The sequence below is a fragment of the Budorcas taxicolor genome, chromosome 3 (genome assembly GCF_023091745.1).
Source record: "Budorcas taxicolor isolate Tak-1 chromosome 3, Takin1.1, whole genome shotgun sequence".
Taxonomy (NCBI): domain Eukaryota; kingdom Metazoa; phylum Chordata; class Mammalia; order Artiodactyla; family Bovidae; genus Budorcas; species Budorcas taxicolor.
In genome coordinates this window covers 87,440,479-87,464,547 of record NC_068912.1, presented here as the reverse complement: position 1 = coordinate 87,464,547, position 24,069 = coordinate 87,440,479, and positions in this window count along the sequence as shown.

The window sequence follows — 24,069 nt, the reverse complement described above, 5'->3', positions numbered from 1 at the left end:
GGGAGAAGGTAAGGGTGGGATGATTTAAAAGAATAGCATTGAAACATGTACATTATCATGTGTGAAATAGATGAACAACGGAAGTTCGATGCATGAAGCAGGACACCCAGAGCTGGTGCTCTGGGACAACCCAGAGGAATGGGATGGGGAGAGAGGCGGGACGGGGGTTCAGGATGGGGGGGGACACATGTATACCTGTGGCCGATTCATGTTGATGTACGGCAAACACCACCACAATATTGTAAAGTAATTATCCTCCAATTAAAATAAGTTAACTAATTAAAAAATAAAAGAAAATGTGTGCTTTAAACTCATAGAAGAGATCAGATTCATGGTTACCAGAGGCAGGGAGGTGGTGAGGGAGTGGGGGATTTGAATAAAGATAGTGAAGAGGTATAAACTTTCAGTTATAAGATGAATAGTACTAGGGATGTAATGGACAACATGACACGTATAAGCAACACTCCTGTGTTAATGTTCTGTCAATATATAAAAGTTAAGAGAGTAAATCCTGTGAGTTCTCATCACAAGGAAACATTTTTCATGTCTTTTTCTAATTTTGTATCTATATGAGATGATGGTTGTTCTCTAAACTTACTCTGGTAATTTTATGATGTATGTGAGTCAAATCTTGAGTAGGAAATGACAACCTTGTCCAATATTCTTGCCTGAAAGATCACATGGACAGAGGAGCCTGGCTAGCTACAGTCTATAGGGATGCAAAGAGAGACAAGACAGCGACTACGTATACGAGTCAAATCATGAAGTTATACATCTTTAACAGTGTTGTATGTCAATTATATCTCAATAAAACTAGAAGATAAAATACCCAAGAGAAAAAAATTTAAGTAAAACAAAATAACATGTGTGCTTTGACTCAATCAGGGGCAGAGGGCTAAGTCTATATGGTTTATGCTGGTTACTGTCTGTATTCATCTTGTCAGCACTGATAAGAAGTTCATACCCAATATAGAAACTGTTCATTAGAAAATAACAGAACAAATGCCACGAGACAGAGGCCTGTGCCTGGTACTCTGGAAGTCTGATGGGGAAAGACAAATTCTGTACATGTTGGGAAAGCAAGACCTCTTCTTCATGGCCTCATTCTCTTTGCCCACCTTTTTCTCCAGCTGTTGCCAAGGTAACGAGCATCATTCAGGTATAATCTGATAGCACTACAGATTATTAAGTATCTCATTTTCTGTACCAGGACTTCTCTGATGCATGCACAGTCTGAGAAAGCAAGGATGTTAACATCCTATAAGGATGGGGAACAGGATTTGATGCCCCTCTGTTCCATCCCACAAGTAATAATTCTGAAGTATATCCTGTACAGATTCTCAAATGATCCCTGCAGGATGGAGCCCAACTTGCCCACAGAAAGGATCAAAGCAATAACAAACTTTTCTACTATCTTTGACTTCTTCATCATTAAACTCTTTCCAGTCTTCATTTATAACCTTTGGCGCTCGGTTAAATTACCCTCTTCAAGTTCTGGTCTCATGTCTTTTTTTCCTGGAGAAGTCCAGGCTAAGCACTGTTAGACCTGGGTTTTGAAAGTCGAGCATGAGTTTTCCAAGTAGAGAGACAGGGAGAGTGTATTGCAGGCAAAAGGAAAAAGCAGGAGCAAAGACAAGAAGGCACAAACAGAGCAAGGCACATCTGGGGATTTGCAATAACCTGCTGTGGCTGAAGCCCTGGGTGTATGCAGGGCATGAGGGAGAGGAAATTACCAATTGGAAGGTTTGTTGATTGAGATATACGTATCAGATATACTCAGCTGAGAATACTGAAAACATGTCCTCCCCAGAAAAGTTTTATTTGTTGTTCATTTTTTATCATAAGCACCTACATTGCACTTCATCTCTGGGAAACAATGCTGAAAGTTGAAGACAAAACTGAATATGTGGATGGAAGACCAAATTCTGGAAAATAAAACTGTTCTTAGTGTGAATATTATCTACAGGTGTGTAAAGCAATTTACAACCATCTTATTGAGACCAAAAGAGGGGATCCTGAAAAATGTCAGGGAGATAAAGTAAATGGAAATGAATTGTGTATATACATTATTATTAATTAGTAAATAGTGAATTTTCATTGCTTTATTATTATGAACAAAAATGATTTACAAGTGCTTTTGTGTAATTATTCCTACCTTACTTATTTTTATGTACCCATTAGGACTTAAATTCCTCAACTATAAATACTCTTCTGGATGGAGGAGCCTGGAAGGCTGCAGTCCATGGGGTCACCATAGGGTTGGACACAACTGGGAGACTTCACTTTTCACTTTCATGCATTGGAGAAGGAAATGGCAACCCACTCCAGTGTTGTTGCCTGGAGAATACCAGGGACAGGGGAACCTGGTGGGCTGCTGTCTATGGGGTCGCACTGAGTCGGACATGACTGAAGTGACTTAGCAGCAGCAGGGAAGGGTGGTATATTTACATTTGAAAAGGAATTTTAGACCTCTTTATTTTAGCATTATGTTCTGATTTATACAGTAATGACCACATTTCATCAAATCTTAACTTCATTATAACGGATAGTGAGTTATTTCCTTATTTTATGTGCCATTAAGAATGAAAAAGCATTGCCAATTACATTGTGGAGTGGAGTGGAGTCGCTCAGTCGTGTCCGACTCTTTGCGACCCCATGGACTGTAGCCTACCAGGCTCCTCCGTCCATGGGATTTTCCAGGCAATAGTACTGGAGTGGGCTGCCATTTCCTTCTCCAAATTACATGTTGTCAATTGTAAGATGCAACCTGATTTCAGAGATTTGAGAAAATGGGCAACTTGAATTAGATGCCTGCCACTTCATTTCCTTTGCCTGACTGTGAGCTCTGGGGGATGTGGGAATTTGACTTGTTCCACTTTGACATTTTGTCCCACTGGTACAATTCCTCGTGTGTGTATAGTTGATATATGTTCAACAAATGTTTTCTGAATTAATCTGAGCAGATCTCTATCTATATTTACCCTGGTTGACATAGCTTTTAATGTCCTGCCTCAGACTAGGGCATTTCTTAGGATGAGAATTTCATTATCCATCTCAGAACTCTGCATAATATAATAAAATAGACCTGCTACTAGTCAGTATCAGCAAAAATATTATGTTACCATCTTTTTATTCATACTGAGTTGAGAAGTCAAAGTGTTTGACGATTTTCCACAGTGTGTTTTGTGTATTTCTCTGTGTCACAGATCATATTCTATCATGTTTGTAAGAAAACCAAGGCCCTCTTTTAAAAAATCAGTTTATACACGATTTTTTTAAAGCTGCTCAGTCATGTCTGACTCTTTGCAACACCATGGACTATAGCCTGCCAGGCTTCTCCATCCATGGGATTTTCTAGGCAAGAATACTGGAGTGGTTTGCCATTTCCTTCTCCAGGGGATCCTCTCAACCCAGGTGATAGTAAAAATTAATTTGAAAGTACAAATATTGTGTTAATTGTTTATATGGGAGGATGTGTTCAGAAGGCCACATGCTGTCCTTAACTATTCTAACCCTTTGAAAGGATTTACTTAGAAAAAAACTGGACATCAAGGAGTTATTCATATACATTTTCTGTGGTTTTCATTTGAGGCAGGAAGGGTTTTCCATGGTTTTATTTGATTTAATTTCATGCTCACCAAAGCTCATTTCCATCACAGTCACAGACACCTTGAACTTGCTGTGATTTTCCTCTGTTAAGCAGCCCAGATGATATTTAGTAAGATTCTTGGCATCTAAGCCCCATGTCTTGGAAACAGAGCTCACCACATTAGTGAAGATTCTGGAGCATTCTTCTGACTGATCTGACTAAGCCTTTGAAAATAGACTATGACCACTAGGATTTTTCAGCCTTAATTTGGACCTGGCATAAAAGGAGCTGGGGATGTTGGAAGACTCTGATGCCTGGGGTGCAATGGTTATACCTCACTAGTCCCAGAGCAGGGGCTCCTTTGCCCCCTTGCCCTTGTGGTCTATACCTTCCCTCCTGGCCCAGAGAGTAGATTGCCCATGCCCTGGGAAGACAGCACTGTCATCTGAAGTGCTTCCCAGGAGAGTACAAACAGACACACACCCGCCCTCATACTCCTGCTGCAGGGATTTCATCTTTATTTTTAATTTGTCTGCTCACAGCTTGTCCTAACTTCAGAGCTTAGGTAGATTCTCTGAATGGAAAAGGTGATGTTTGCCAGAATGAACAGTGAATGAGGGAGTGAAAAGTGAACAGGAGGGAATTCTGACTTTGCATTTATTGGTGGAGTGCATTTGAAAAGTCCTTGTCCTCTCTGGGTGTCTGTTTCATCATCTGTAATGGTGGGTAAGGATCCCTACCTTGGAGGGCTATTGGAAGGATGAAATAATATGAAACAAAATGAAATAAAGATAATGGAAGAGGAAAGGCTTAGCCCAGACACATGGTAGGTACTTAACAAATGTTATGCTGCCTCAGGCAACGGTTGTTCTTGGCTATGGCTGTGCTGCAAACACACGGTGTCTGGTTTTGACCATAACATCTGCTGTAGGTCTGTGTTCAAAAGAGTTGCTCCTTCACATGGATACTAGTTTGCTTGTGAGGTGCAGTTGAGAATGTAACCAGGGACCAGGGCTTTGGTGCCTGCCCAGGGAGGATATCTGTGTGATTCCTGGTCATCATGGCCCTTTGCTATCAGTTGCAGCTTGAGATGACTATCACAATCTATATTATATCTGAGATCATATGGCCCTGCCCATGTCCTCCTGGCTAAATGAGTAGGACAGACAGACTCTAAAGCTGTCTCTAAAGCTATCGAAGGCTTTAAACACAAAATCTGGGGTCTGATGATTCCCCTTCAGATTGTGCAAGCAAGAAGGCTTAAAATCACACAAGAATGATTTAAGGGGAAAAAAGCACTCATTCCTGTTCTTGGCAAACACAAGCAGCTAATGCTTTGCTAGTCTGGTTTTCTTAAATGATCTTTACTTACAGAAGTATCTGTTGCCCAGAGAGAGTATCTGGGTCAGGAATGCGCCAGAGGGAAAGTGACTGGCAGATGCTCTGGAGTTCAGACAGCTGGGAGCTCAAAGGCCTGCCCTGTATGCTGGCCTCAGAGAGGCTGGGCTTTTAATGTGATTTTACTGTATTGCAGTGCTCCATCCCATGACCTGGAAATGAAGAAATTCCTTTGAACATTTGTCTTCTACCCATCAGACAATATATCCCAGCAAAGGAGAGGGTCTCTGCTTAGTATCCTTTATCTTCCCTCTTTCTTTATTTTCTCTCCACTTTCTTTCCTCTTTTCATCATCTTTCTCCTGCTTTCCCTCTTTGAGTAAAATCTGAAGCCAAGTGTCAGCTCAGAGGGCATAGCTCTCTGTCTTCACTTATTATGAACTGTGCGACCTAGAGCAAATCAGTTAACAGCTTTGAATCTTTTTTAAAGTATCTTGAAATTACAGGAACTGTATTTCTCATGTATTCAAGCATTTATAAATTAACTTAATCAGATATCTACTAAATACCTTTGGATGCCAGGCCCTGAACTGAAGATACAGGGGATGTGGATACAAAGATGATTAAAATACGATCCACACTCGCTGGTAATCACACTAGAGAATGATACTCAACTCATAGTGCTATCTCAAGAATTAAATAAAATAATGCTAAGTATTTTATGAACTGAATAGTTCATGATGAAAAGTAAGATATGAACACTTGGGACTTCTTTTTAGATACTTCTAAAAGACATAATTTCTGCCATCAAAATATCTCCTTGGGTTGACCTAGACTTATTGCAGGATAAAATCACATTGGAACTTGTGGGATAAAGAACGTATGGCCATTATGTTAGGTATGATAGACATTTGACATCTCCCACAGAGACGTAGAGTAAAAAGGCTTAAATACTGCAGAAGTATCTTTCTTTCTCATGTACCAAGCCATGCATTGGCAGACCATGGCTGATGCGGCCACTCCTCCTCGGGTCATTCAGTGGCTTCCTAAGACATTTCCCTTCTTGGGGTAATCCAACATGGTAGCACCCAAGGCAGCTACCAGCTTATAGTAGAATGTCAGCCAGCAAGGCAGAGGGAAGGGGCAAACTGGAGAGCGCACCTCTTCCCTTTGATAAGTTGCCCACCTCCTTCTGCTTATGTTCCATGAGCCAAAATTTAGAATTAAGTGACTTTGCCTAATTTCAAGGGAGGCTGGGAAATGAAGTCTTTATCCTGGGCTTCTGTCCCACCTCATATTGGAGGTGTCCAGAATTCAGCCTCTTCTCACCATTTTCCCTACTTTTACTATGGACCAAGCTACCATCATTCTCCTTTGAATGACGGCAACAGTATCTAACCAGCTTCTTTCTTTGCTTCTATTCTTGCTCTCCCCCTTGAAATCTACACTCAACACAGACTGATTCTTTTAGAAGTAAGATTTTTAGCTTCTTTACTCAAAACTCTCCAGTGGCTGGTGAAACTCCCCAGGATGAGATTCCTGTTAGCTGTGACCTTCTCCCCTCTTCCCTAACCCACTCCAGCCTCACTTGCTCCCTTGCTGGTCCTCTAGGTAGCACACACACTGTTGTAGGGTGCTTTTTTACTGGCCATTCCTTCAGCCTGGAGGTTCTTCTAACTCAGATATTTATGTGGCTTCTTTCCTCACTTTCTTTAAAACTATGCTCAAAAGTCACTTTCTCATAAGGGTTTGCTGTGCATGCATGCTAAGCCGCCTCAGTCGTGTCTGACTCTTTTCGACCCTATGGACCCTAGCCTGTCAGGCTCTTCTGTCCATGGGATTCTCCAGGCAAGAATACTGGGATGGATTTCCATGCCCTCCTCCGGGGGATCTTTCCTACCCAGGGATTGAACCCATGTTTTTTACATCTCCTGCATTGGCAGGCAGGTTTCTTCACCACTAGCCCCACCTGGGAAACCCAGGGATTTACCATGACTACCCTATTTAAAATTGCAAGTCCGATTTCCTTCCTCTGTACTATTACTTTGCCTTATGTATATTTTTCATATTAGCTACATTTTCTAATATTTGGTAAACTTTACTTATTTAGTATCTTTATTGTTCTTGTGTATCTTGCTTTGCTACAAAGACAGCTCCATGAACACAGGGATTTTTATAATTGATACATTCCAGCACCTAGTACAGTGCCTGGTACTTATAAGGCAATAAATATTTGTTGAATATAAGATTGAATGAAGAGATGGAATTGAACCCAGTTCTGATATTTGAGTGCTGGATCCACTGTGCCTGAAAGAAGACCAATGCTAGACTTCTATGTTACAGAGGTCAACAGACTCATTTAAAATTTTTATCTGAGAAAAACTGCTTATTTAACTGAATCAATTAGAGTTAGATTTTTTTTTTTTTTGCAAAAAAATATCCTTGGCCTCCAGAGAGAGCTGATATATATTGGGAAATCATGGAAGACTTCTCTGAAAATGTGACATTTCAGCTGGCACTTGAAGGATGAATAGGAACGGGCCAAACTAGGATCAGGGAAGAGGGTGGGCAGTGCAGGGAGAACATTCTAGGTTAGTAGCTGATGGAAGCCCTGGAACAGTCAGACATTGAAAGCTGTCTGTTGAGGTTGAAATGTGATGAATAACATGGAGAATGGTGTGAGATGGAGCCAAGAGGTAGCTAGAGGCCAGATCACAGGAGGGCTGTGGAAGTGTCAGGGAAGATTTTTAATAATATTCTGAGGACAATAGAAAAACCATTTATGGGTTTTAAGTAGGAAAGTGATATGATCTTGCATATTTTTCTAAAAGACCACTTTGGGTAATGGGTGGTTAATGGATTGTGTGTGTGTGTGTGTGTATTTTGGGGAGAGTATTGTGAAAGTGGGGGAGATCAGGGATCCAGATGAGATCTAATAGTTGTTTGGACACGAGCAGTGGCAACAGAGAGAAGCAGATGAAACTGAGAATATTTTGGAAGTATAATCAACAGGATTTGGTGACAGATGGGCTGTGGGTGAGATGAAGAGGGAAGCAACAAGAATAACTCCTAAGTTTTCTGCTTGAGCAATGCAAGGGATGCAGGTGCTAGCTGCTGAGACGTGAAGATGAGCTGGAGCAGGTTGAGGAAGAAGCCCTCAGTCAGAGGCAACCTGATGCAAGATGCTTCTTGAATAAATTGGACAATCCATTTATTGCAACACCTTAAAATTCCTTTTTCATGAGGGAGAAGGAAAGATAGCACTATGCTGTGTGTGTTAAGTCACTTCAGTCTTGTCTGACTCTTTGCAACCCTATGGACTGTAGCCTGTCAGGCTCCTCTGTCCGTGGGATTCTCCAGGCAAGAATACTGGAGTGGGTTGCCTTGCCCTCCTCCAGGGGATCTTCCTAACCCAGGGATCGAACCTGGGTCTCCTACCCTGCAGGCAGATTCTTTACAGTCTGAGCCACCCGGGAAGCCCAGAATTTATGTATATCCTCCAGTATGGTTTAAATTATCTCTAAATGACTTATAATGCCTAATACAAAGAATGTAAATAATTGCAAATACAATGTAAATGTTATGTAAATAGTTGTGAGTGCAGCAAATTCAAGTTTTGCATTTTAGAAATTTCTGAAAATTTTTTCAGTTATTTTTTATTTGAGGTTGGTTGAATCTGCATATGTGAAACACATGGATAGAGAGGGTCAACTGTGGAGGAATTTATAGTTCCTGCCTCATAAGATTGTTATAAAGACCGACTAAAATCATGGATCCTGGCATGGAGTAAATGCTCAATAAACGTTGGCCTATGAGCACTTGGAGCTCAAATGAGTTTTTTTTAACAAAACATCCTAGAAAAGATAGAAAAATGTGAAAAAAGTATCACTTAGAATAGAGCAAACATATCTTTTCCCCATGTGTTTTCTGTTCTGTACATTTGTCTTATATAGTTATGGTTGTATTGAATTTTGTATTCTGCTGTTTTAGTCTGCTTAGGATGCTATAACAAAATACGAGAAACTGGATAGTTAAACAACAGAAATTTATTTCTCACAGTTCTGGAGGCTGAGAAATCCAAGATCGAGGTGCCTAGTAAGGGTTACTATCTGGCTTGCAGAGAGCCATTTTGTCACTGTGTCCTTACACGGCCTTTCCTCAGTGCATGCTCCTGGAGAGGGAGATGGAGCTTCTTCCTCTCCTTATAAAAGTGTGCATGTGTGCTAAGTTGCATCAGACTCTTTGCGACCTAGCCCGCGAGGCTCCTCTGTCCGTGGGATTCTCCAGACAAGAATACTGGAATGAGTTGCTATGCCCTCCTCCAGGGGATCTTCCTGAACCAGAGACCAAACCCCCATCTCCTGCATTAGCAGATGGATTCTTAACCACTAGCGCCACTTGGGAAACCCCTTTTATAAAGACACTAATCCCATGATGGCTTCCCTGATGGCTCAGAGGATGAAGAGTCTGCCCGCAATGCGGGAGACCTGGGTTTGATCCCTGGGTCGGGAAGATCCCCTGGAGAAGGAAATAGCAACCCACTCCAGTATTCTTGCCTGGAGAATCCTCATGGACGGAGGAGCCTGGTGGGCTACAGCCCACAGGTTCCTGAAGAGTTGGACATGACTGAGTGACTTCACTTTCACTTCAATTTTCAATCCCATAATGAAGGTTCCACCCTCAGGACCCAATATAAACCTAATCACCTCCCACAGGCTCCACTCAAATGCCATCACATTGAAAGCTAGGGCTTCAGAAAGAAATGGGAAGGGAGACACTAGCATCACCTGCTTTTGTCTCAGTGTTATTAGACCATTAACATTCTTCCCATTATTTTTTGTCATTGTTTCTCCAATAAGAGTTTTACTATATTTTAAAGATAATCTTACTGAGACATATTTTGTATACAATAAAATTCACTCTTTAAGGTGTTTTTGTCAAAGCCATAGAATGTGTAACCATCATCACTGATTTTATTTATGTGTATTTAGCTTTTAAGATCCAGTAAGGATTCTTACTGTTTTATTTTTTCCACTTCACTGAGATATAATTGATAAACAATATTGTACAAGGTGTACAACTTGATGTTTTGATACATTATGGCAAAATAATTATCACCACAGTAACCCTTCTACTCCATCAAAAAGCTGCTATTTCTTTTTTTGTGGTAAGAAAAATATAATACAGTATTAATAGCTGTAATCATAGGTCCCCAGAACTTGTTAATCTTATAAATTTTTATTTTGTTGATCATTTCTTTTATTGGGCAGAGACTTTTCATTTGATATAGTCCAGCTTATCTATTTTTGCCTTTGTTATTTGCGCTTTCAGTGTCATGTCAGGAAATTGCTGCCAGGAATTTTCTCTATGTTTTCCTCTAGGAGTTCTGCAGTTTGAGGTCTTATGCTTAACTCTTTAATCCATTTTGAGTTAATTTTTGTGAGTGGTGTAAAATAAGGGACAAATTTCATTCTTTTGCTTGTGGTTATACCACTAATTTTAGGGCATTTTCTTCATCTCAAAAAGAAACCCCACATCCAGCAGCAATTACTTACCATTTGCCTCCTCTTCCCAACCCTGCGTGTGTGTGTGTGTGTGTGTGTGTGTAAGTGTGTGTGTGTGAGTGTGTGTGTGTGAGTGTGTGTGTGTGTGTTCTCAGCTGTGTCCAGCTCTTTGCGATCCTATGGATTGTAGCCCACAAGGCTCCTCTGTCCAAGGGATTCTCCAAGCAAGAATATTGGGAGTGGGCTGCCATTTCTTATTCTAGGGGATCTTCCTGACCCAGGGATTGAACCCACGTCTCCTGTGTCTCCTGCATTGCAGATGGATTCTTTACTCCTGCACCACCTGGGAAGCAGCCCTTGACTACCACGAACCTACTTTCTGTTTCTACACATTTGTCTATTCTTGGTATTTCATATATATGGATTCACATATATGGGATGGTGCAACATGTGGTGCTTTGTCACTGACTTCTTTCATTTAGCATAATGTTTTCTAGGTTCATTCTTGTTGTAGCATGAATCAGTACTTTATTATTTTCTATTGTCAAATAGTATTTCATCACATGGGCTTCCTAGGTGGTGCTAGTGGTAAAGAACCCTCCTGCAAATGCAAGAGACAGGAGAAGGGGGTTCGACCTCTGGGTTGGGAGGATCCCCTGGAAGAGGATGTGGCATCCCACTCCAGGGTTCTTGACTAGCACACAGGCACATTCCATTGTATTCATTTGTTTACTCATTCTTCAGTTGATGGGCATTTGAATTGTTTCCATTTTTGGGGTCTTATAAAAAATGGCTCTCTCAACATTTGTGTACAGGTTTGTCTCTATTATTCAAAATTCTGTGTAAACATATTTTTGCATAACATCAACAGACAATATAAACTAGAGTTTACCTAAAGGCTTTCATATTGTTGGACATTTTAGGTCATTTTCAAGGCTTTTTTTTCCTGCCATTCTAAATATTTAAAGTCTGAAGTCTACTTTAATGGCTATGTCCTTGTGGTTATGTTTGTATTTATGGTGCTCTCATGATTAATATAATTGTTTCCATTTCACTTGGCTTTGTCCCTGAGGCTGATAACCAAATAGCATTTTATTTTTCTTCCTTGCTATTATCTTGGTTCCTGGTGACCGGTCCTAGAGCTCCTTGTAAAAGTGATTTGCACTCTATAAATGGACTTTTTTTCTTGATCTTGCTCAGCAATGGCTATCCATGTCAGTTACAAGCAGAACCAATCTACCTATTCCATCCTCTTGGTCAGAACAACCCAAACTGAATCAGTAGGAGTCCTTATCTGGAGCTTTTTCAAACATGCTCTGGGGAAGTAGCCCTTCAACCTCTGGCCATGGAGCTGCTAGAATGTGAATGTACCACCTAGAATGCTGATCAGAAAACATGATGTCGTCCCATGGGGGTGAGGGACAGAGAGAGACAGCACTGACGAGGTTTGAATCTGTGGCTGCAGTCATTATTGTGGTCAGACTCATTCCCCTCCTTTCTGTGGTTTAGCCAATAATCCCCACCCCTAGATTTTTGGTTTAATCCACTTCAAATAGGATTTCTGAACAGAATCTTGATTTACAAATTAATATACAGATACAACCTCATTTCTCAGAAACATTCAGATCAAATGTCAAAGGAACATGTCCGCAATTAACAACAACATATTAAGGGTGAGTGTGATTTCTCTAGATGTTTTCCTATTGTGCAATATGGTAGTGAGAGGATGAAACTGGACTTGCACAGACCTATCCTTATACCTTGTCTCTACCTCTTACCAGCTGTGTGACCTTAAGCAAATTATTTAACCTGTCAAAGTCTCAGCCTCCTCTTCTATAAAACAGAGACAATAGGCCCCTTCACAGGAAGGTGGTGGGGTTAACTAAGATAACGTATATTGCAATTCAACATTAGCGCATATTACTAGAGATTCATTGTCTAGCCTCAGCAATTCTTTTGCTTAAGATTTTATTACTAAAGCAATGGAGGAATACCAAATGCAATGGCAAAATTCACCCATAAGCTAAGATGTAAAGTTTTTTCAAATTTTGCGTTTGAATGTTCAATGAAGACAGTTATCAGAAAATTATGTCCTTGGAACCTCTGCTTTCTTTCCTCAGAACCCTTTGTATTTCTTCTTTGGATCGCCTACAATAGCATTCCAGTTGCCTGCTCCTTTGCTCCATCGCTCAATGTACTGCTTATGAGGCAAGGGTCTGAAAGTGCTTTATTTATAGTTTTATGTCCAGGACCTAGAACAGGTCCTGATTCAGAGGCTCCCAATAAAGGCATGCTGAATGAATGACTTGAGGGATGAGGTATAAATGAGTTAAAATAATCATGGGGAAGAGGTGGGAAACACTGTATTTGTCACCTTAACAGAATGTCCTCTATCTATGTCTTGAGCTGCAAGGATAACTGGAATCAACACAACAGTAACCAAAATAAAAAACAACAACAACAACAACAAAGGCCCAACAAATGCTATAAAGCAGATACACACTGTCAGCTTCCCAGGGGTCAAGGAAATTAGAAGTCATGTTTGAGTCATATACAGGATATGATGGCATTCTCCAGGGTTTTGTTATTAGCTTGGCTTTGGCTTAAAGTCATCTTGATCATTGAGAGAAGAAATGTAAGCAAACCATCAAATGTGTCAAGAGAAAACCAGCAACTTGCCAACAATGATTACAAGTGCTTTAGCTTGTTTCTAACTTTGAGGATATTAAATACATTATTAGCAACATGAGCAAGAATTCCATATCAGTAAGAGTATAGGGCAAGTTGGGAACCTGCTTGGTACCTAATCATTTACTCTTCTGAATGTCAGTACTGTTAAAGAGCGTGGGGCCCCTCTGCAATGCCAGGCCCAACACTCCCCACTATTGGTTTTGAACCAGTTGAGTCAAAAAGAAGGCAATGAAAATATCAGATCTGGACTAGAGAAAATAGACTCAATTATTAGGTTGGCCAAAAAAGTTTGTTTGGATTTTTCCATAATATGGTATGGAAAAAACCCAAACAAACTTTTTTGGCCAACCAAATAGACTCCTCTTTACTTATCAGCCAAATCACAGGTAAGATAAGCAAGGCAAGCAGCCCTCCCCACCAAGGAACAGCCACTCACCTCACAGAGGAGAAGGAGGCGAAAGCTCACAGATCACTATAAAAGGAAACAGGGCTGCCCATGTGTGAACAGCAACCTTGAATACCTTAACCTTGGCCAGTACAGGATTGTAGACTGACTAATGAAAGCTAAACTATTGACAAACCACCAATCACTGACTGATAAGTTAGTAAGGTGCAGAAAGACCAGAAATTATACTCTAGCAGAATGTTCTGGCTATCTACTGCTGCTTAACACACCACCCTGAAATGTAGTGGCTTAAACAATAATACAGGATTTTCTCTTAGAAGCCTGCATTTGATAGCCTTAGCTGGGTGGTTCTCACACAGCCTTTCACGTGGTTATCATCAGAGATGGTGGTTGGCGCTGGGGTCATCTGAAGACCTCTTCACTCATTCTTCACTTCACCTGGGATGGAATGAGTGGTCCGGCGGGAGAATGATGGGGCATCTCTCCTCCACTGCCTCCTCTGCTTTCCTGGCTTGGGCTTCCTCACAGCATGGAGAACACAGAGCAGTCAGATACCCGCATAGCAGACGGCTTCCCTGACAGCTCAGTTGATAAAGAATCTGCCTGCAGTGCAGGAGATCCCAGTTTAATTCGTGGGTTGGGAAGGTCCTCTGGAGAAGGGATAGGCTACCTATTCCAGTATTCTTGGGCTTCCCTTGTGGCTTGGCTGGTAAAGAATCCACCTGCAATGCAGGATACCTGGGTTGGGAAGATCCCCTGAACAAGGAAAAGTTTACCCACTCCAGTATTCTGGCCTGGAGAATTCCATGGACTGTATAGTCCATGGAGGTTGCGAAGAGTTGGAGATGACTGAGCGACTTTCACTTTACATAGCAGATGGCATTAAAAATGTTTTAAGAGGCCCAGGTGAAAACTGCAGTATTTCTTACAACCTACTTTTATAAGTCCTAGAACATGACTCTGCTACCTTCTATAGTCAAGTAAGAAATGAGCCCAGCTCTGATTGAAGGGAGGCAAATTAAACTCCGCCTCTCATTGAGAGGAATAGTACAAAATTTGTGGCCATCTCTGAAGCTCCAATACTTTGGCCACCTGATGTGATGAGCCAGCTGATTAGAAAAGACCCCGATGCTGAGAAAGACAGAAGGCAGCAGGAGAAGGGGACAATGGAGGACGAGGTGGTTGGATGGCATCACTGACTCAGTGGACATGAGTCTGAGCAAGCTTCGGGAGATGGTGGACAGGGAAGCCTGCATGCTGCAGTCCATGGGGTCGCAAAGAGTTGAACATGACTGAGCGACTGAACTGAACTGAAATTAGTTTATTCACGGAAGTTTTTTCATGGAAAAACGGGGGCGATAGACCCTAACAATTATTGAAATATTCTATGTTAGGAGCATACTGCAAATACCACTGCTGATCTCACAAAGACCCTACATAGTTAGGATTATAATCCCTATTTTACTAGTGAGGCAGCTGAGGTCCAGAGATTAGGTAACTTGCTGGTCACTAGGTGGCAGAGTTAAAAATCAAACCCAATTAAGCCTGATTCCAAAGTTTTTGTTCTTTCTGCTACATTATGCTGTCATTGGAAAAGACCCTGAGGCTGAGAAAGACTGAAGGCAAAAAAGAAGGGCAAGGCAGGGGATGAGATGGTTAGATAGCATCACTGACTCCATGGACATGAATTCGCGCAAACTCTGGGAAATAGTGAAGGACAGAGGAGCCTGGTGTGCTGCAGTCCATGGGGTCACAGAGAGTCAGATAAGATTTAGTGTCTGAACAACAACAATGGTGTCATTCATCTCTCTTTTTATGAAGACCATCAAGAGCACCTTAAATGCCTGTGAACTGGCAGATTTCAAAAGAATCACTTTTATGACAGTTATAGTGGCCCGATATTTGTTCTTGTCCAATATTAAATGAGTTGATACTAAGCAAAACTCATCCTCTACCTTGTGGAATGCACTATAAGGTGGAAAGGACTGCTGTCAATCAAGAGCTCATCCAGAAGGCTTTTCCAACAGCAGAACCAAGGAGGAGAGTCTACCGTGAACCACACTGTTGAAGAATGGGATTTCACAGAAGCCCCCCCTCACCATGCTCCCAGGCTTCCCACTTAGAACCCCAACTATCTTGCACCATCTTAGAATCAAATCCAAAATCCTTATGTTTGCTAAGTTCTTTAATTAGTGTTCTTAAGTCTATGACACCCACTTTTAATAATAAATATTTAAAATCTCTTTAAAATCCCTGAAATTGAAACCATACTACCCACCCATAAAGCTCAAAAACAACCACAAAGAAAAAATAAAATGAAGATACTTATAATAAAACAATATGTATTTTAAAAAGGTGATGCTTAAATATATCTACATTTAACTATTTAACTATTAATAGCTCTCATTGTGATGAAGGACCAGTTTGCTTTTCAAACTTTATCTACTATGAGCTGATACTGTCACTGAATATAATAAAACTATAGCTCTAATGTGTAATTGCTGTAGTGGTTCCCAAAAAATTATGTTCACTTTTTGTATGTACCTGACCAAGGACTGGTAGCAGTTGATAGAAGAGCTCTGGTCCATGGATCCCATTTTGAGAAGAACTGTATTAGATCAATGAATGTTCTTAACAGCTCTACCAGGTTTGTATTATTCTGAGTCTCCATATTACCTAGAAGAAAACCTGAGGCCCTGGGAAGTTAAGTAACTTGTCTAGAACTTGTCTCAGATTCAGATTCAGGTTTATTGGCACATGGCCAACACAGGACTCCCAGTCCCGAATCTAGGATTAGGACCCCTGGGGTGCGCACAGTCTATTGGAAGAAACTGACAGATAAGTAATGGGTTAATTGTTTTTTTTTTTTTTAATCTTAAAGTTTTTATTATCAAGTGAAAAAACTAGGGGCAAAACTCTCACCCCACTGAAATTGCCTTCAGCTTCAAAGTCCTTCTCCGGTCAGTTTCTCAGGAATTCACCCGTCTTACCTCAAAATGAATAACATAAATCTTGGAAAGATCCAAATCTCTCATTCCTCATTCTGACTCTTTAACCAGCCCTCATTTTGTAAAGGACTGCGAGGTGGGGGAATGACTGTTCTCATGTCCAAGTTCGACATCTTTCTGAGCAACATTTGTGCCCCTCCTGAAGGAGTGTGGAGAGGACATGACAAGAAATTAATTGGTGCATCTGTTTTCATGTCTGCTCATGAGCAGCCTGTGATCACAAACAACTCATTTGGGGGCACGTCAATCTCTCCCCCAGAGGTACCGCCCCCACACCATTTGTGGACCGCACACTCTGGCGTGTGAATCACCTCCCAGGATGAGCGACTGTTGACTCACGGCTTCAAGAGAGTTTCCTATTGAAACAGCAGTTGCCCTAAAGCCTTGGAAAGAGAGCCAAAAAACTTTTGAAGGAAATGAACACCATCCCTTTGTCAACTGTGAGGCTGTTACAGCTGGAAATGGGCCCCGCTTCCTACCAGCAACACTATCCAAGTGTCTGCAGGCTCCCAAGGCCCAGACCTACCACAGCTTGATGGGTGGCTTCTTGAGTCATTCCAGCAGTGCTACTCAAAGGGCTCTGAGACCTATCTCTTATTATGCGCTGGGCACTATGCAAAATAATCTACAAACACTACTGCATTTATTCTCAAAAAACACTAATATAAGGCAGATGCTATTGTGATTTCCATTTTGCAATTGATTGAAACTGAGGCACAGAGTGGTTAAGAATGTATCCAAAGTTAGAGTGAGCAAAAGAGCCAAGGTAATTTGGCCCCAGGGTGCTCCCAAGTGCTGAATTTTAGTGAACATTTGGCCTCAGAGGAGGGGTCTCATCATCTGTGGGAGCCTTCTTTGACACTTATGGAACATCTGCTTTGGCCTCAGTTATGCTGCAGAATGATGCAAAGAACATGGCATCACACCTGGTGAGTTCCTCAGCTTTTCACTAGCATCTATATTCTCATCTTGTGATGGGGATTCAATTTCTCCTTATAGAGTCTGGGGGTAGATCCAAGGAGATAATGTATCAAAAGCTCATTATACATGCCTGGGCTGTGGTAGGCACCCAAAACATGTTATTCACTCATCCTTCCCAAAGACATACATGAAACACTCAAAGACTCTAGTGGAAGCATGTTCAATTTTAGGATAATGCAAATTAGAATTGTGATGAGATTGTAAATCTTATGTGTCTTATCTACTTAAGCCCTAACAGTCCTGTGACTTTGGTATTATTTTACCCAGTCAATAGGTGAGGAAATTTTGTATTCATGGTACTGAGAAAGGAAACACATCCCATGAACGAAAGAGTTTTTGGAGGCATAATTACAGACACTGTTGACTAAACATCTCCTGTGTGCCAGGTTTGTTACTATACTGTACTGAGGTCTCACAATGGGAATTATTACTCACAATTTACAATGAGAAAACTGAAACTAAGAGAGTTTAGGAAACTTGCCTAAGGGCGGAAATCTAGCAAGTCTCAAAACCTATTTTGTTGTGAAGGATGATAATGATGCTAGGTTTGCAATGTGAAAGTCAAGTTGCATATTAATGGGTTTGGTATCACTTTGAAGTTTATTCCCAGCTGCCAATGATTTCCTGCCTTCTAAATACATTTCATTTTGTTTAGGCCTCTGGATGTGTAATGACAAAAGTACAACTTCAGTACTTCAGGGTTTTTTATGGAAAACAAGCTTGAGAGTAAAGGTTACAGCTAGGCATACCTGTGAGCCCAAAAACCCAGAGGTTGACTGGTTAAAACATACCATGAGCCCTGTTTGCTGGGTCATTCAGGTGGACTCAGATGTAACGCGAAGGTGTGGATTTGGTGGAAGAAGAAAGAGTTCTACATTTTCAATTGATTCCCTATGGTCTTGTCATGAATTCTACATGGATCCCTGAATGACCACATATGAATAATGGCAGTTTTCAAGTTTTCTGAGGAGCACCGACCAGCCTCAGTCAACCCAAAGCACGCGATCCTCCAGGCGTAGTGGCACAGAAGCATCAGGAACATATTTGACCGAAGTCAAATTGAAGATGGAGTTGAAGATCTGGTGCTTTTAGTATATGGCTGAGATTTAGTGTCATCAGATATATTTGCTATCCAGCCTATGGCCATGTTTCCACGTGGGCAGAAGTTTGAGACATTCAGCAAAAGTAGACATGAGGCTTGGTACTGTTACCAGGTTGGGGTGCCTGTAGAACTATGGTTCACAGCCATGGAAACTGATGGCTGGATCTGGCAAAATGATTTTTCCTTCTCATTTTACTTATAATTTAAGAAGCCAAAAGTTTATAAGAAACGATTTTTGGGACACTCTCTCACTATATATATCTTAAAGCCTGGATTTGAACCAAGGTCTGTATGACTCTAAATGTGTGTGTTCAACTTACATATCTATTCTCTTCTTTGACAATGTGATATTTAAGCTGAGTTGTGACAAGTGAGCACACATTTTCCAGATGGATTAAGAGGCAAAAGACATTGTAAGCAGAGGGAACAACATATATATGAACAAGGCCTTAAACTGTAGGATGAAGTGCCAAGATAACGTAAGGTACACAAATAGCATAAGGGAAGACTTGTTATAAGATGCGTGTGAATGCATTGGAACTTGTCATTTATTCATTCACTTGGTAATTCAACAGGTATTTATTGAGCACCTCCTATATGATAGGTATGTATGGCATATTCTATATGTCAAATTAGAATTGGAAATTACTAGACACCTCTATCAAAAGATCAATTTTTCTTAGATCTAGAACCTCCTCTTCAGCTTTAAAACAAACAAGTCAACAGATTTTTGTCTCATTAGCAAACTAGCAACAAAAGTCCTCTTTAAGTGAGGCTGACCTTTGCATGAAATAAACTATTCAAATTAATAATGGACTAAGAGGTGAGCACGAGGTAAAGAGAAGCAGGAAGAAATCCCAATACCTTTGGATTGGGAAGGACCTTGGCTGTCACATGTTTTGACCTGCTTGTAAGTTTTCTGCTGAAGTCAGAGGTGACAGTGACCTGCACAAGCTCTCTTAGGTACCTTGGCTCCAGAGCCTTATTTTGGTGTCTTATCATATTTATTTGGATCGTTACAACAGCCTCTAACATATCTCCCTGCTCCCATGCTTGCCTCCTCCCAGCCTCCACACAGCAGCACAGAGATCATTCAAAAGCAATTGCTTTATTTTACTTTGTTCCTTAGAACCACTCAGTGATTCCATATTGCCTTGGGCTGTGCTCTTAAGCTGTGTGTGGTTAGTGACCAGGTCTGGACAGTATTCAAAACATAGGATAAATGTAGCCTCACTCTAGAATGTTCATTTTATTTGATGGTTGATAATTTAAAATATTATTTTACATTAAAACAAATGAACATATTATAATACACATGAAAAATTGGGGTAAGTTTTAAAGATTTCAAAGAATTTTCTTACTTGTAGCAGTTGCTGTCAGAATCCATAGAGGCTTATGCTTTCTGCTATTAGGGATGTTTCAGTGAGAAAAATCTATAATGTCCTAGACCATAGAAAGAATTCCAAATATCCTGTCTTCAATTTCTCCATGATCTATTCATGTCTGACTTGCTACTGTCTTCTTTTTAATGGTTTCCTTGAAACTCTACTCACCAACCATCCCACCCCATTTAAAATAATAGTTACTGTAGCCTTCAAGATTCAGTCAATAAATCAAAGATCACTGTAGGCATCTCAAATAGAAATGAATTTATATGGGAAATTAGATGCCTCTAAAGCTATTAGAAGATGTAGAGGAATAAAGGTTAGAGAAACCACTGCCAGTGTTCAAGATAGCAGTGGTGCAGAAACTGTAGGAACCTACTGCTAATGATCTGGGCTGTCTGCAGCAGAAAATGGGTGATTTTCAAGAAGATTCTTGGACTCTGCAGACATTGGAGAAATCTTATGCCAACCAAAGGCCAAGAAAATGTCATTTGCTTCTCTTCTGTCTTTCAAATACTACTTGTGTTTCTAACCCACATTCTGGATTAGAGGCTGAACTGTGAATCCCCTGCCTCCAATTCATATATTGCAGTCCTAACCCTCAGTAGAATGTGAGTGATAGCAGATAAGGTCACTAAAGAGATATTTAAGGTATGGGTGGAACTTAAACAATGTGACTGATGTCTTTTTATAGGAAAAAATTAAGACACACACTGAGGGAAGATCATGTGAAGACACGGGGAGAAGGTGGCCAACTGCAAGCCAAGGAGAGAGGGTTATCCCTTTTCTTTATTGAAGTATGGTTGATTTACAATAGGCAAATATTGTGTTAGTTTCAGATGTACAGCACTCAGTCATGTGTGTGTATATATATATATATTCTTTTTCTCAATTCTTTTCCATTATAGGTTATTAGAAGATATTGAATATAGTTCCCTGTGCTATACAGCAAATCCTCATTGTTTATCTGTTTTATATATGGTAATGCATACTTGTTAATCCTGTACTCCTAATTTATACCCGCCCCCCCAAACCCCTTCCCCTTCGGTAGTCATAAGTGTGGTTTCTATTTCTGTGAGCCTGTTTCTGTTTTGCAAATAAGTTCATTTGTACTATTTTTTTAGATTCCGCATGTAAGTGATATCATATGTTTGTTTTTCTCTGATTTACTTCACTTGGTAAAATCATCTCTAGGTCCACCCATATTTCCACAAATGGCATTATTTCATTTTTTTATGGCTGAGTAGTATTCCATTGCATGTGTGAATATATTTCTATGTCATATTTTCCCTATCCATTCATCTATTTATGAACACTTGTGTTGCTGCCATGTCTTGGCTATCATAAATAGTGCTACAGTGAATATTGGGGCACAAGTATCTTTTCAAATAAGAGTCTTCATCTTTTTTGGATATATGTCCAGGAGTGGGATTCCTAGATCACATGGAAATTCTACTTTTAAGTTTTTAAAAGAACCACCATAGTGTTTTCCATAGTGACTGCACCAGTTTACATTCACGCCAACAGTGTAGGAGGGGATCCCTTTTCTTCACACTCTGAGAGAGGCCTCTCTTAATCTCAGGCTTCCAGCCTCCGGGACTGGGAGAAGATATACCTCTTTTGTTATGTCTGCAATTCTCTGTTATGGCAGCCCTGGCAAACTAACACACTCAGGGATCAGGTACTCTATAAAAGCATAGTTGTCGGGCTTCCAGCCCCCAAGTTATAAGGGAGAACTTACAAGGACTAGTGGCTCTGAGTCTCCAAGAGACTCTCTGGCACAACTGGCCTCTGTTGGGCACATGCTGAGAACAAGGCATGGCACTGAGCCCTTTGCACATTATCTCATTTTATATAACCCTCGTATCTACCAGTTCATTGTGATTCTTACAGCCATACTGTGAGGCTAGGAGGCGTTACTTTCCCGAGGTCCCTAGCTGGTCATTAGTGTGGGACTCATCTCCAAGGAGGATGTGTTATCATTGCATGCCTGACTGCACATTCGCTTCCCTCACTGGGAACATCTACACAGGGGAACAGCTACAGATCTTTAAGTCTATGTCACTTCCTCCATTTCTTTTTATCAGCTCTCTTACTCTCCACCCAATGCCAACCTCCTTCCTTTCCACTGAGCATACTGTTTCTTCCTTTATTCCCCCAAATCTGTGTCCTGTATGGACTTCTACCATAGTACCAGAACAGTGTCAAAAATTGGAAGTGGCCAATGATAAGAGAATGAATAGGTAAGTGATGGCATATTTATTCTGTATAATATAGACTAATAAAAATAATAGAATAATAATTACACAATTCAATATATGATTATAATGAAGAACTTATACAAATGTTAAAGAAATAGTTCTTTTGAATATTGGTAAGTGAAAAAGCAGGATTTGGTGTGTTTTATGTACCTAAAAAAAGATAGAATACTAAACAGAAGGAAAAAATAGAAGTCTTCTTAGTTGTGGTTATCTTTGGGTGATTTTTTCTCTCTTACTCTTATTGCTTACATTTTACATCATAATAAACAATGAAAATGAATTTGCCCCAGTATGGGCTTTTGAGAAACATCTTTGTCCTGCACTAAGGATTTTTGTTGCCAATTCCCTTGTGTTTGGGCTTTTCCTAGTGGCTCAGCGGTAAAAAGAATCTGCCTGAAATGCAGGAAATACAGGTTCGATCCATGGGTTGGGAAGATCCCCAGGAGGAGGGAATGGCAACCCACCCCAGTGCTCTTGCCTGGAGAATCCCATGGACAGAGGAGACTTGTAGACTGCAGTCCATGGGGTCGCAAAGAATTAGACACATACCTCTTGTGCTCTGCTGAGGGACACACTTCAGAAGATTTCTCTATGACCGGGAAAGATCTGAAGCATCAGGAAGATGGAGGTTCAGGAGAGAAAGCCAAAGTCCAAGGACTCAGGGCCTTGTTTTTCTCCTCCACTATGGAGGCAGCTCCTGGGAGCTTTTCCAGAACACACTGGTCAATGTTGACATCTCCATGGTATCATCCAACATGATAATGGGCTTTTCCTCTCGCTCAGCTGGTAAAGAATCCACCTGCAATGTGGGAGACCTGGGTTCAATCCCTGGGTTGGGCAGATTCCCTGGAAAAGGGAAAGGCTACCCACTCCAGCATTCTGACCTGGAAAATTCCATGGACAGTCCATGGGGTCACAAAGAGTTGGACACAACTGAGCGATGTTCATCATTTCAACATAATAATGTGCTCAGTCACTTCAATCGTGTCTGAGTCTCTGCAACCCCATGGACTGTAGCCCACCAGGCTCCTCTGTCCATGGGATTTTCCAGACAAGAATACTGCAGTGGGTTGCCAAGCCCTCCTCCAGGGCATCTTCCTGACCCAGAGATCAAACCGGCATCTCTTATGTCTCCTGCATTGGCAGGTTGGTTCTTAATTGCTAGCACCACCTAGGAAGTCCAACATAATAATATTCCTATTCAAATGTAGAGCTCAGGAATCTACCAGACCAGTCGTTGGACATAGGAGAACAATTCACAGGAAACATAACACCCCTCACTTAGAATATTCTATCTTTATGATGCAAATAAAGATCTTCATAGCTGTTGACAAAGCCATTTATGTTAAAAAAAAAATCTGGGCTGTTTTTAGGGTTTGGGGCCAGTGTTATAGATCCCAGCAGGACTGTGGCCACTATTTTGACCATACAAGACAGTACCTAGTGGGAAACGTAGTGGGAAAGTCATAGGACTAGCAGTTAAAAGATCTGGGTCTTCCCTGGTGATCCAGTGATTAAGAATCCATCTGCCACAACTCCATTCTCTATAACTGTGTAAAACAGATAGCTCTTGGGAAACTGCTATATAACACAGGGAGCCCAGCCTGGTACTCTGTAATGATTGAGAAGGCTGGGGTGGGGGGAGGGGACAGAGGCTCAGGAGGGAGGGGATATATATATATATAAATAATTAAGATTGTTTTGCATTGCTGTACAGCAGAAACAACACAACATTATAAAGCAAATTTCCTCCAATTAAAAAAGCTAAAAAAAGACTATTTGAATCATCTTAAAAACAAACAGAA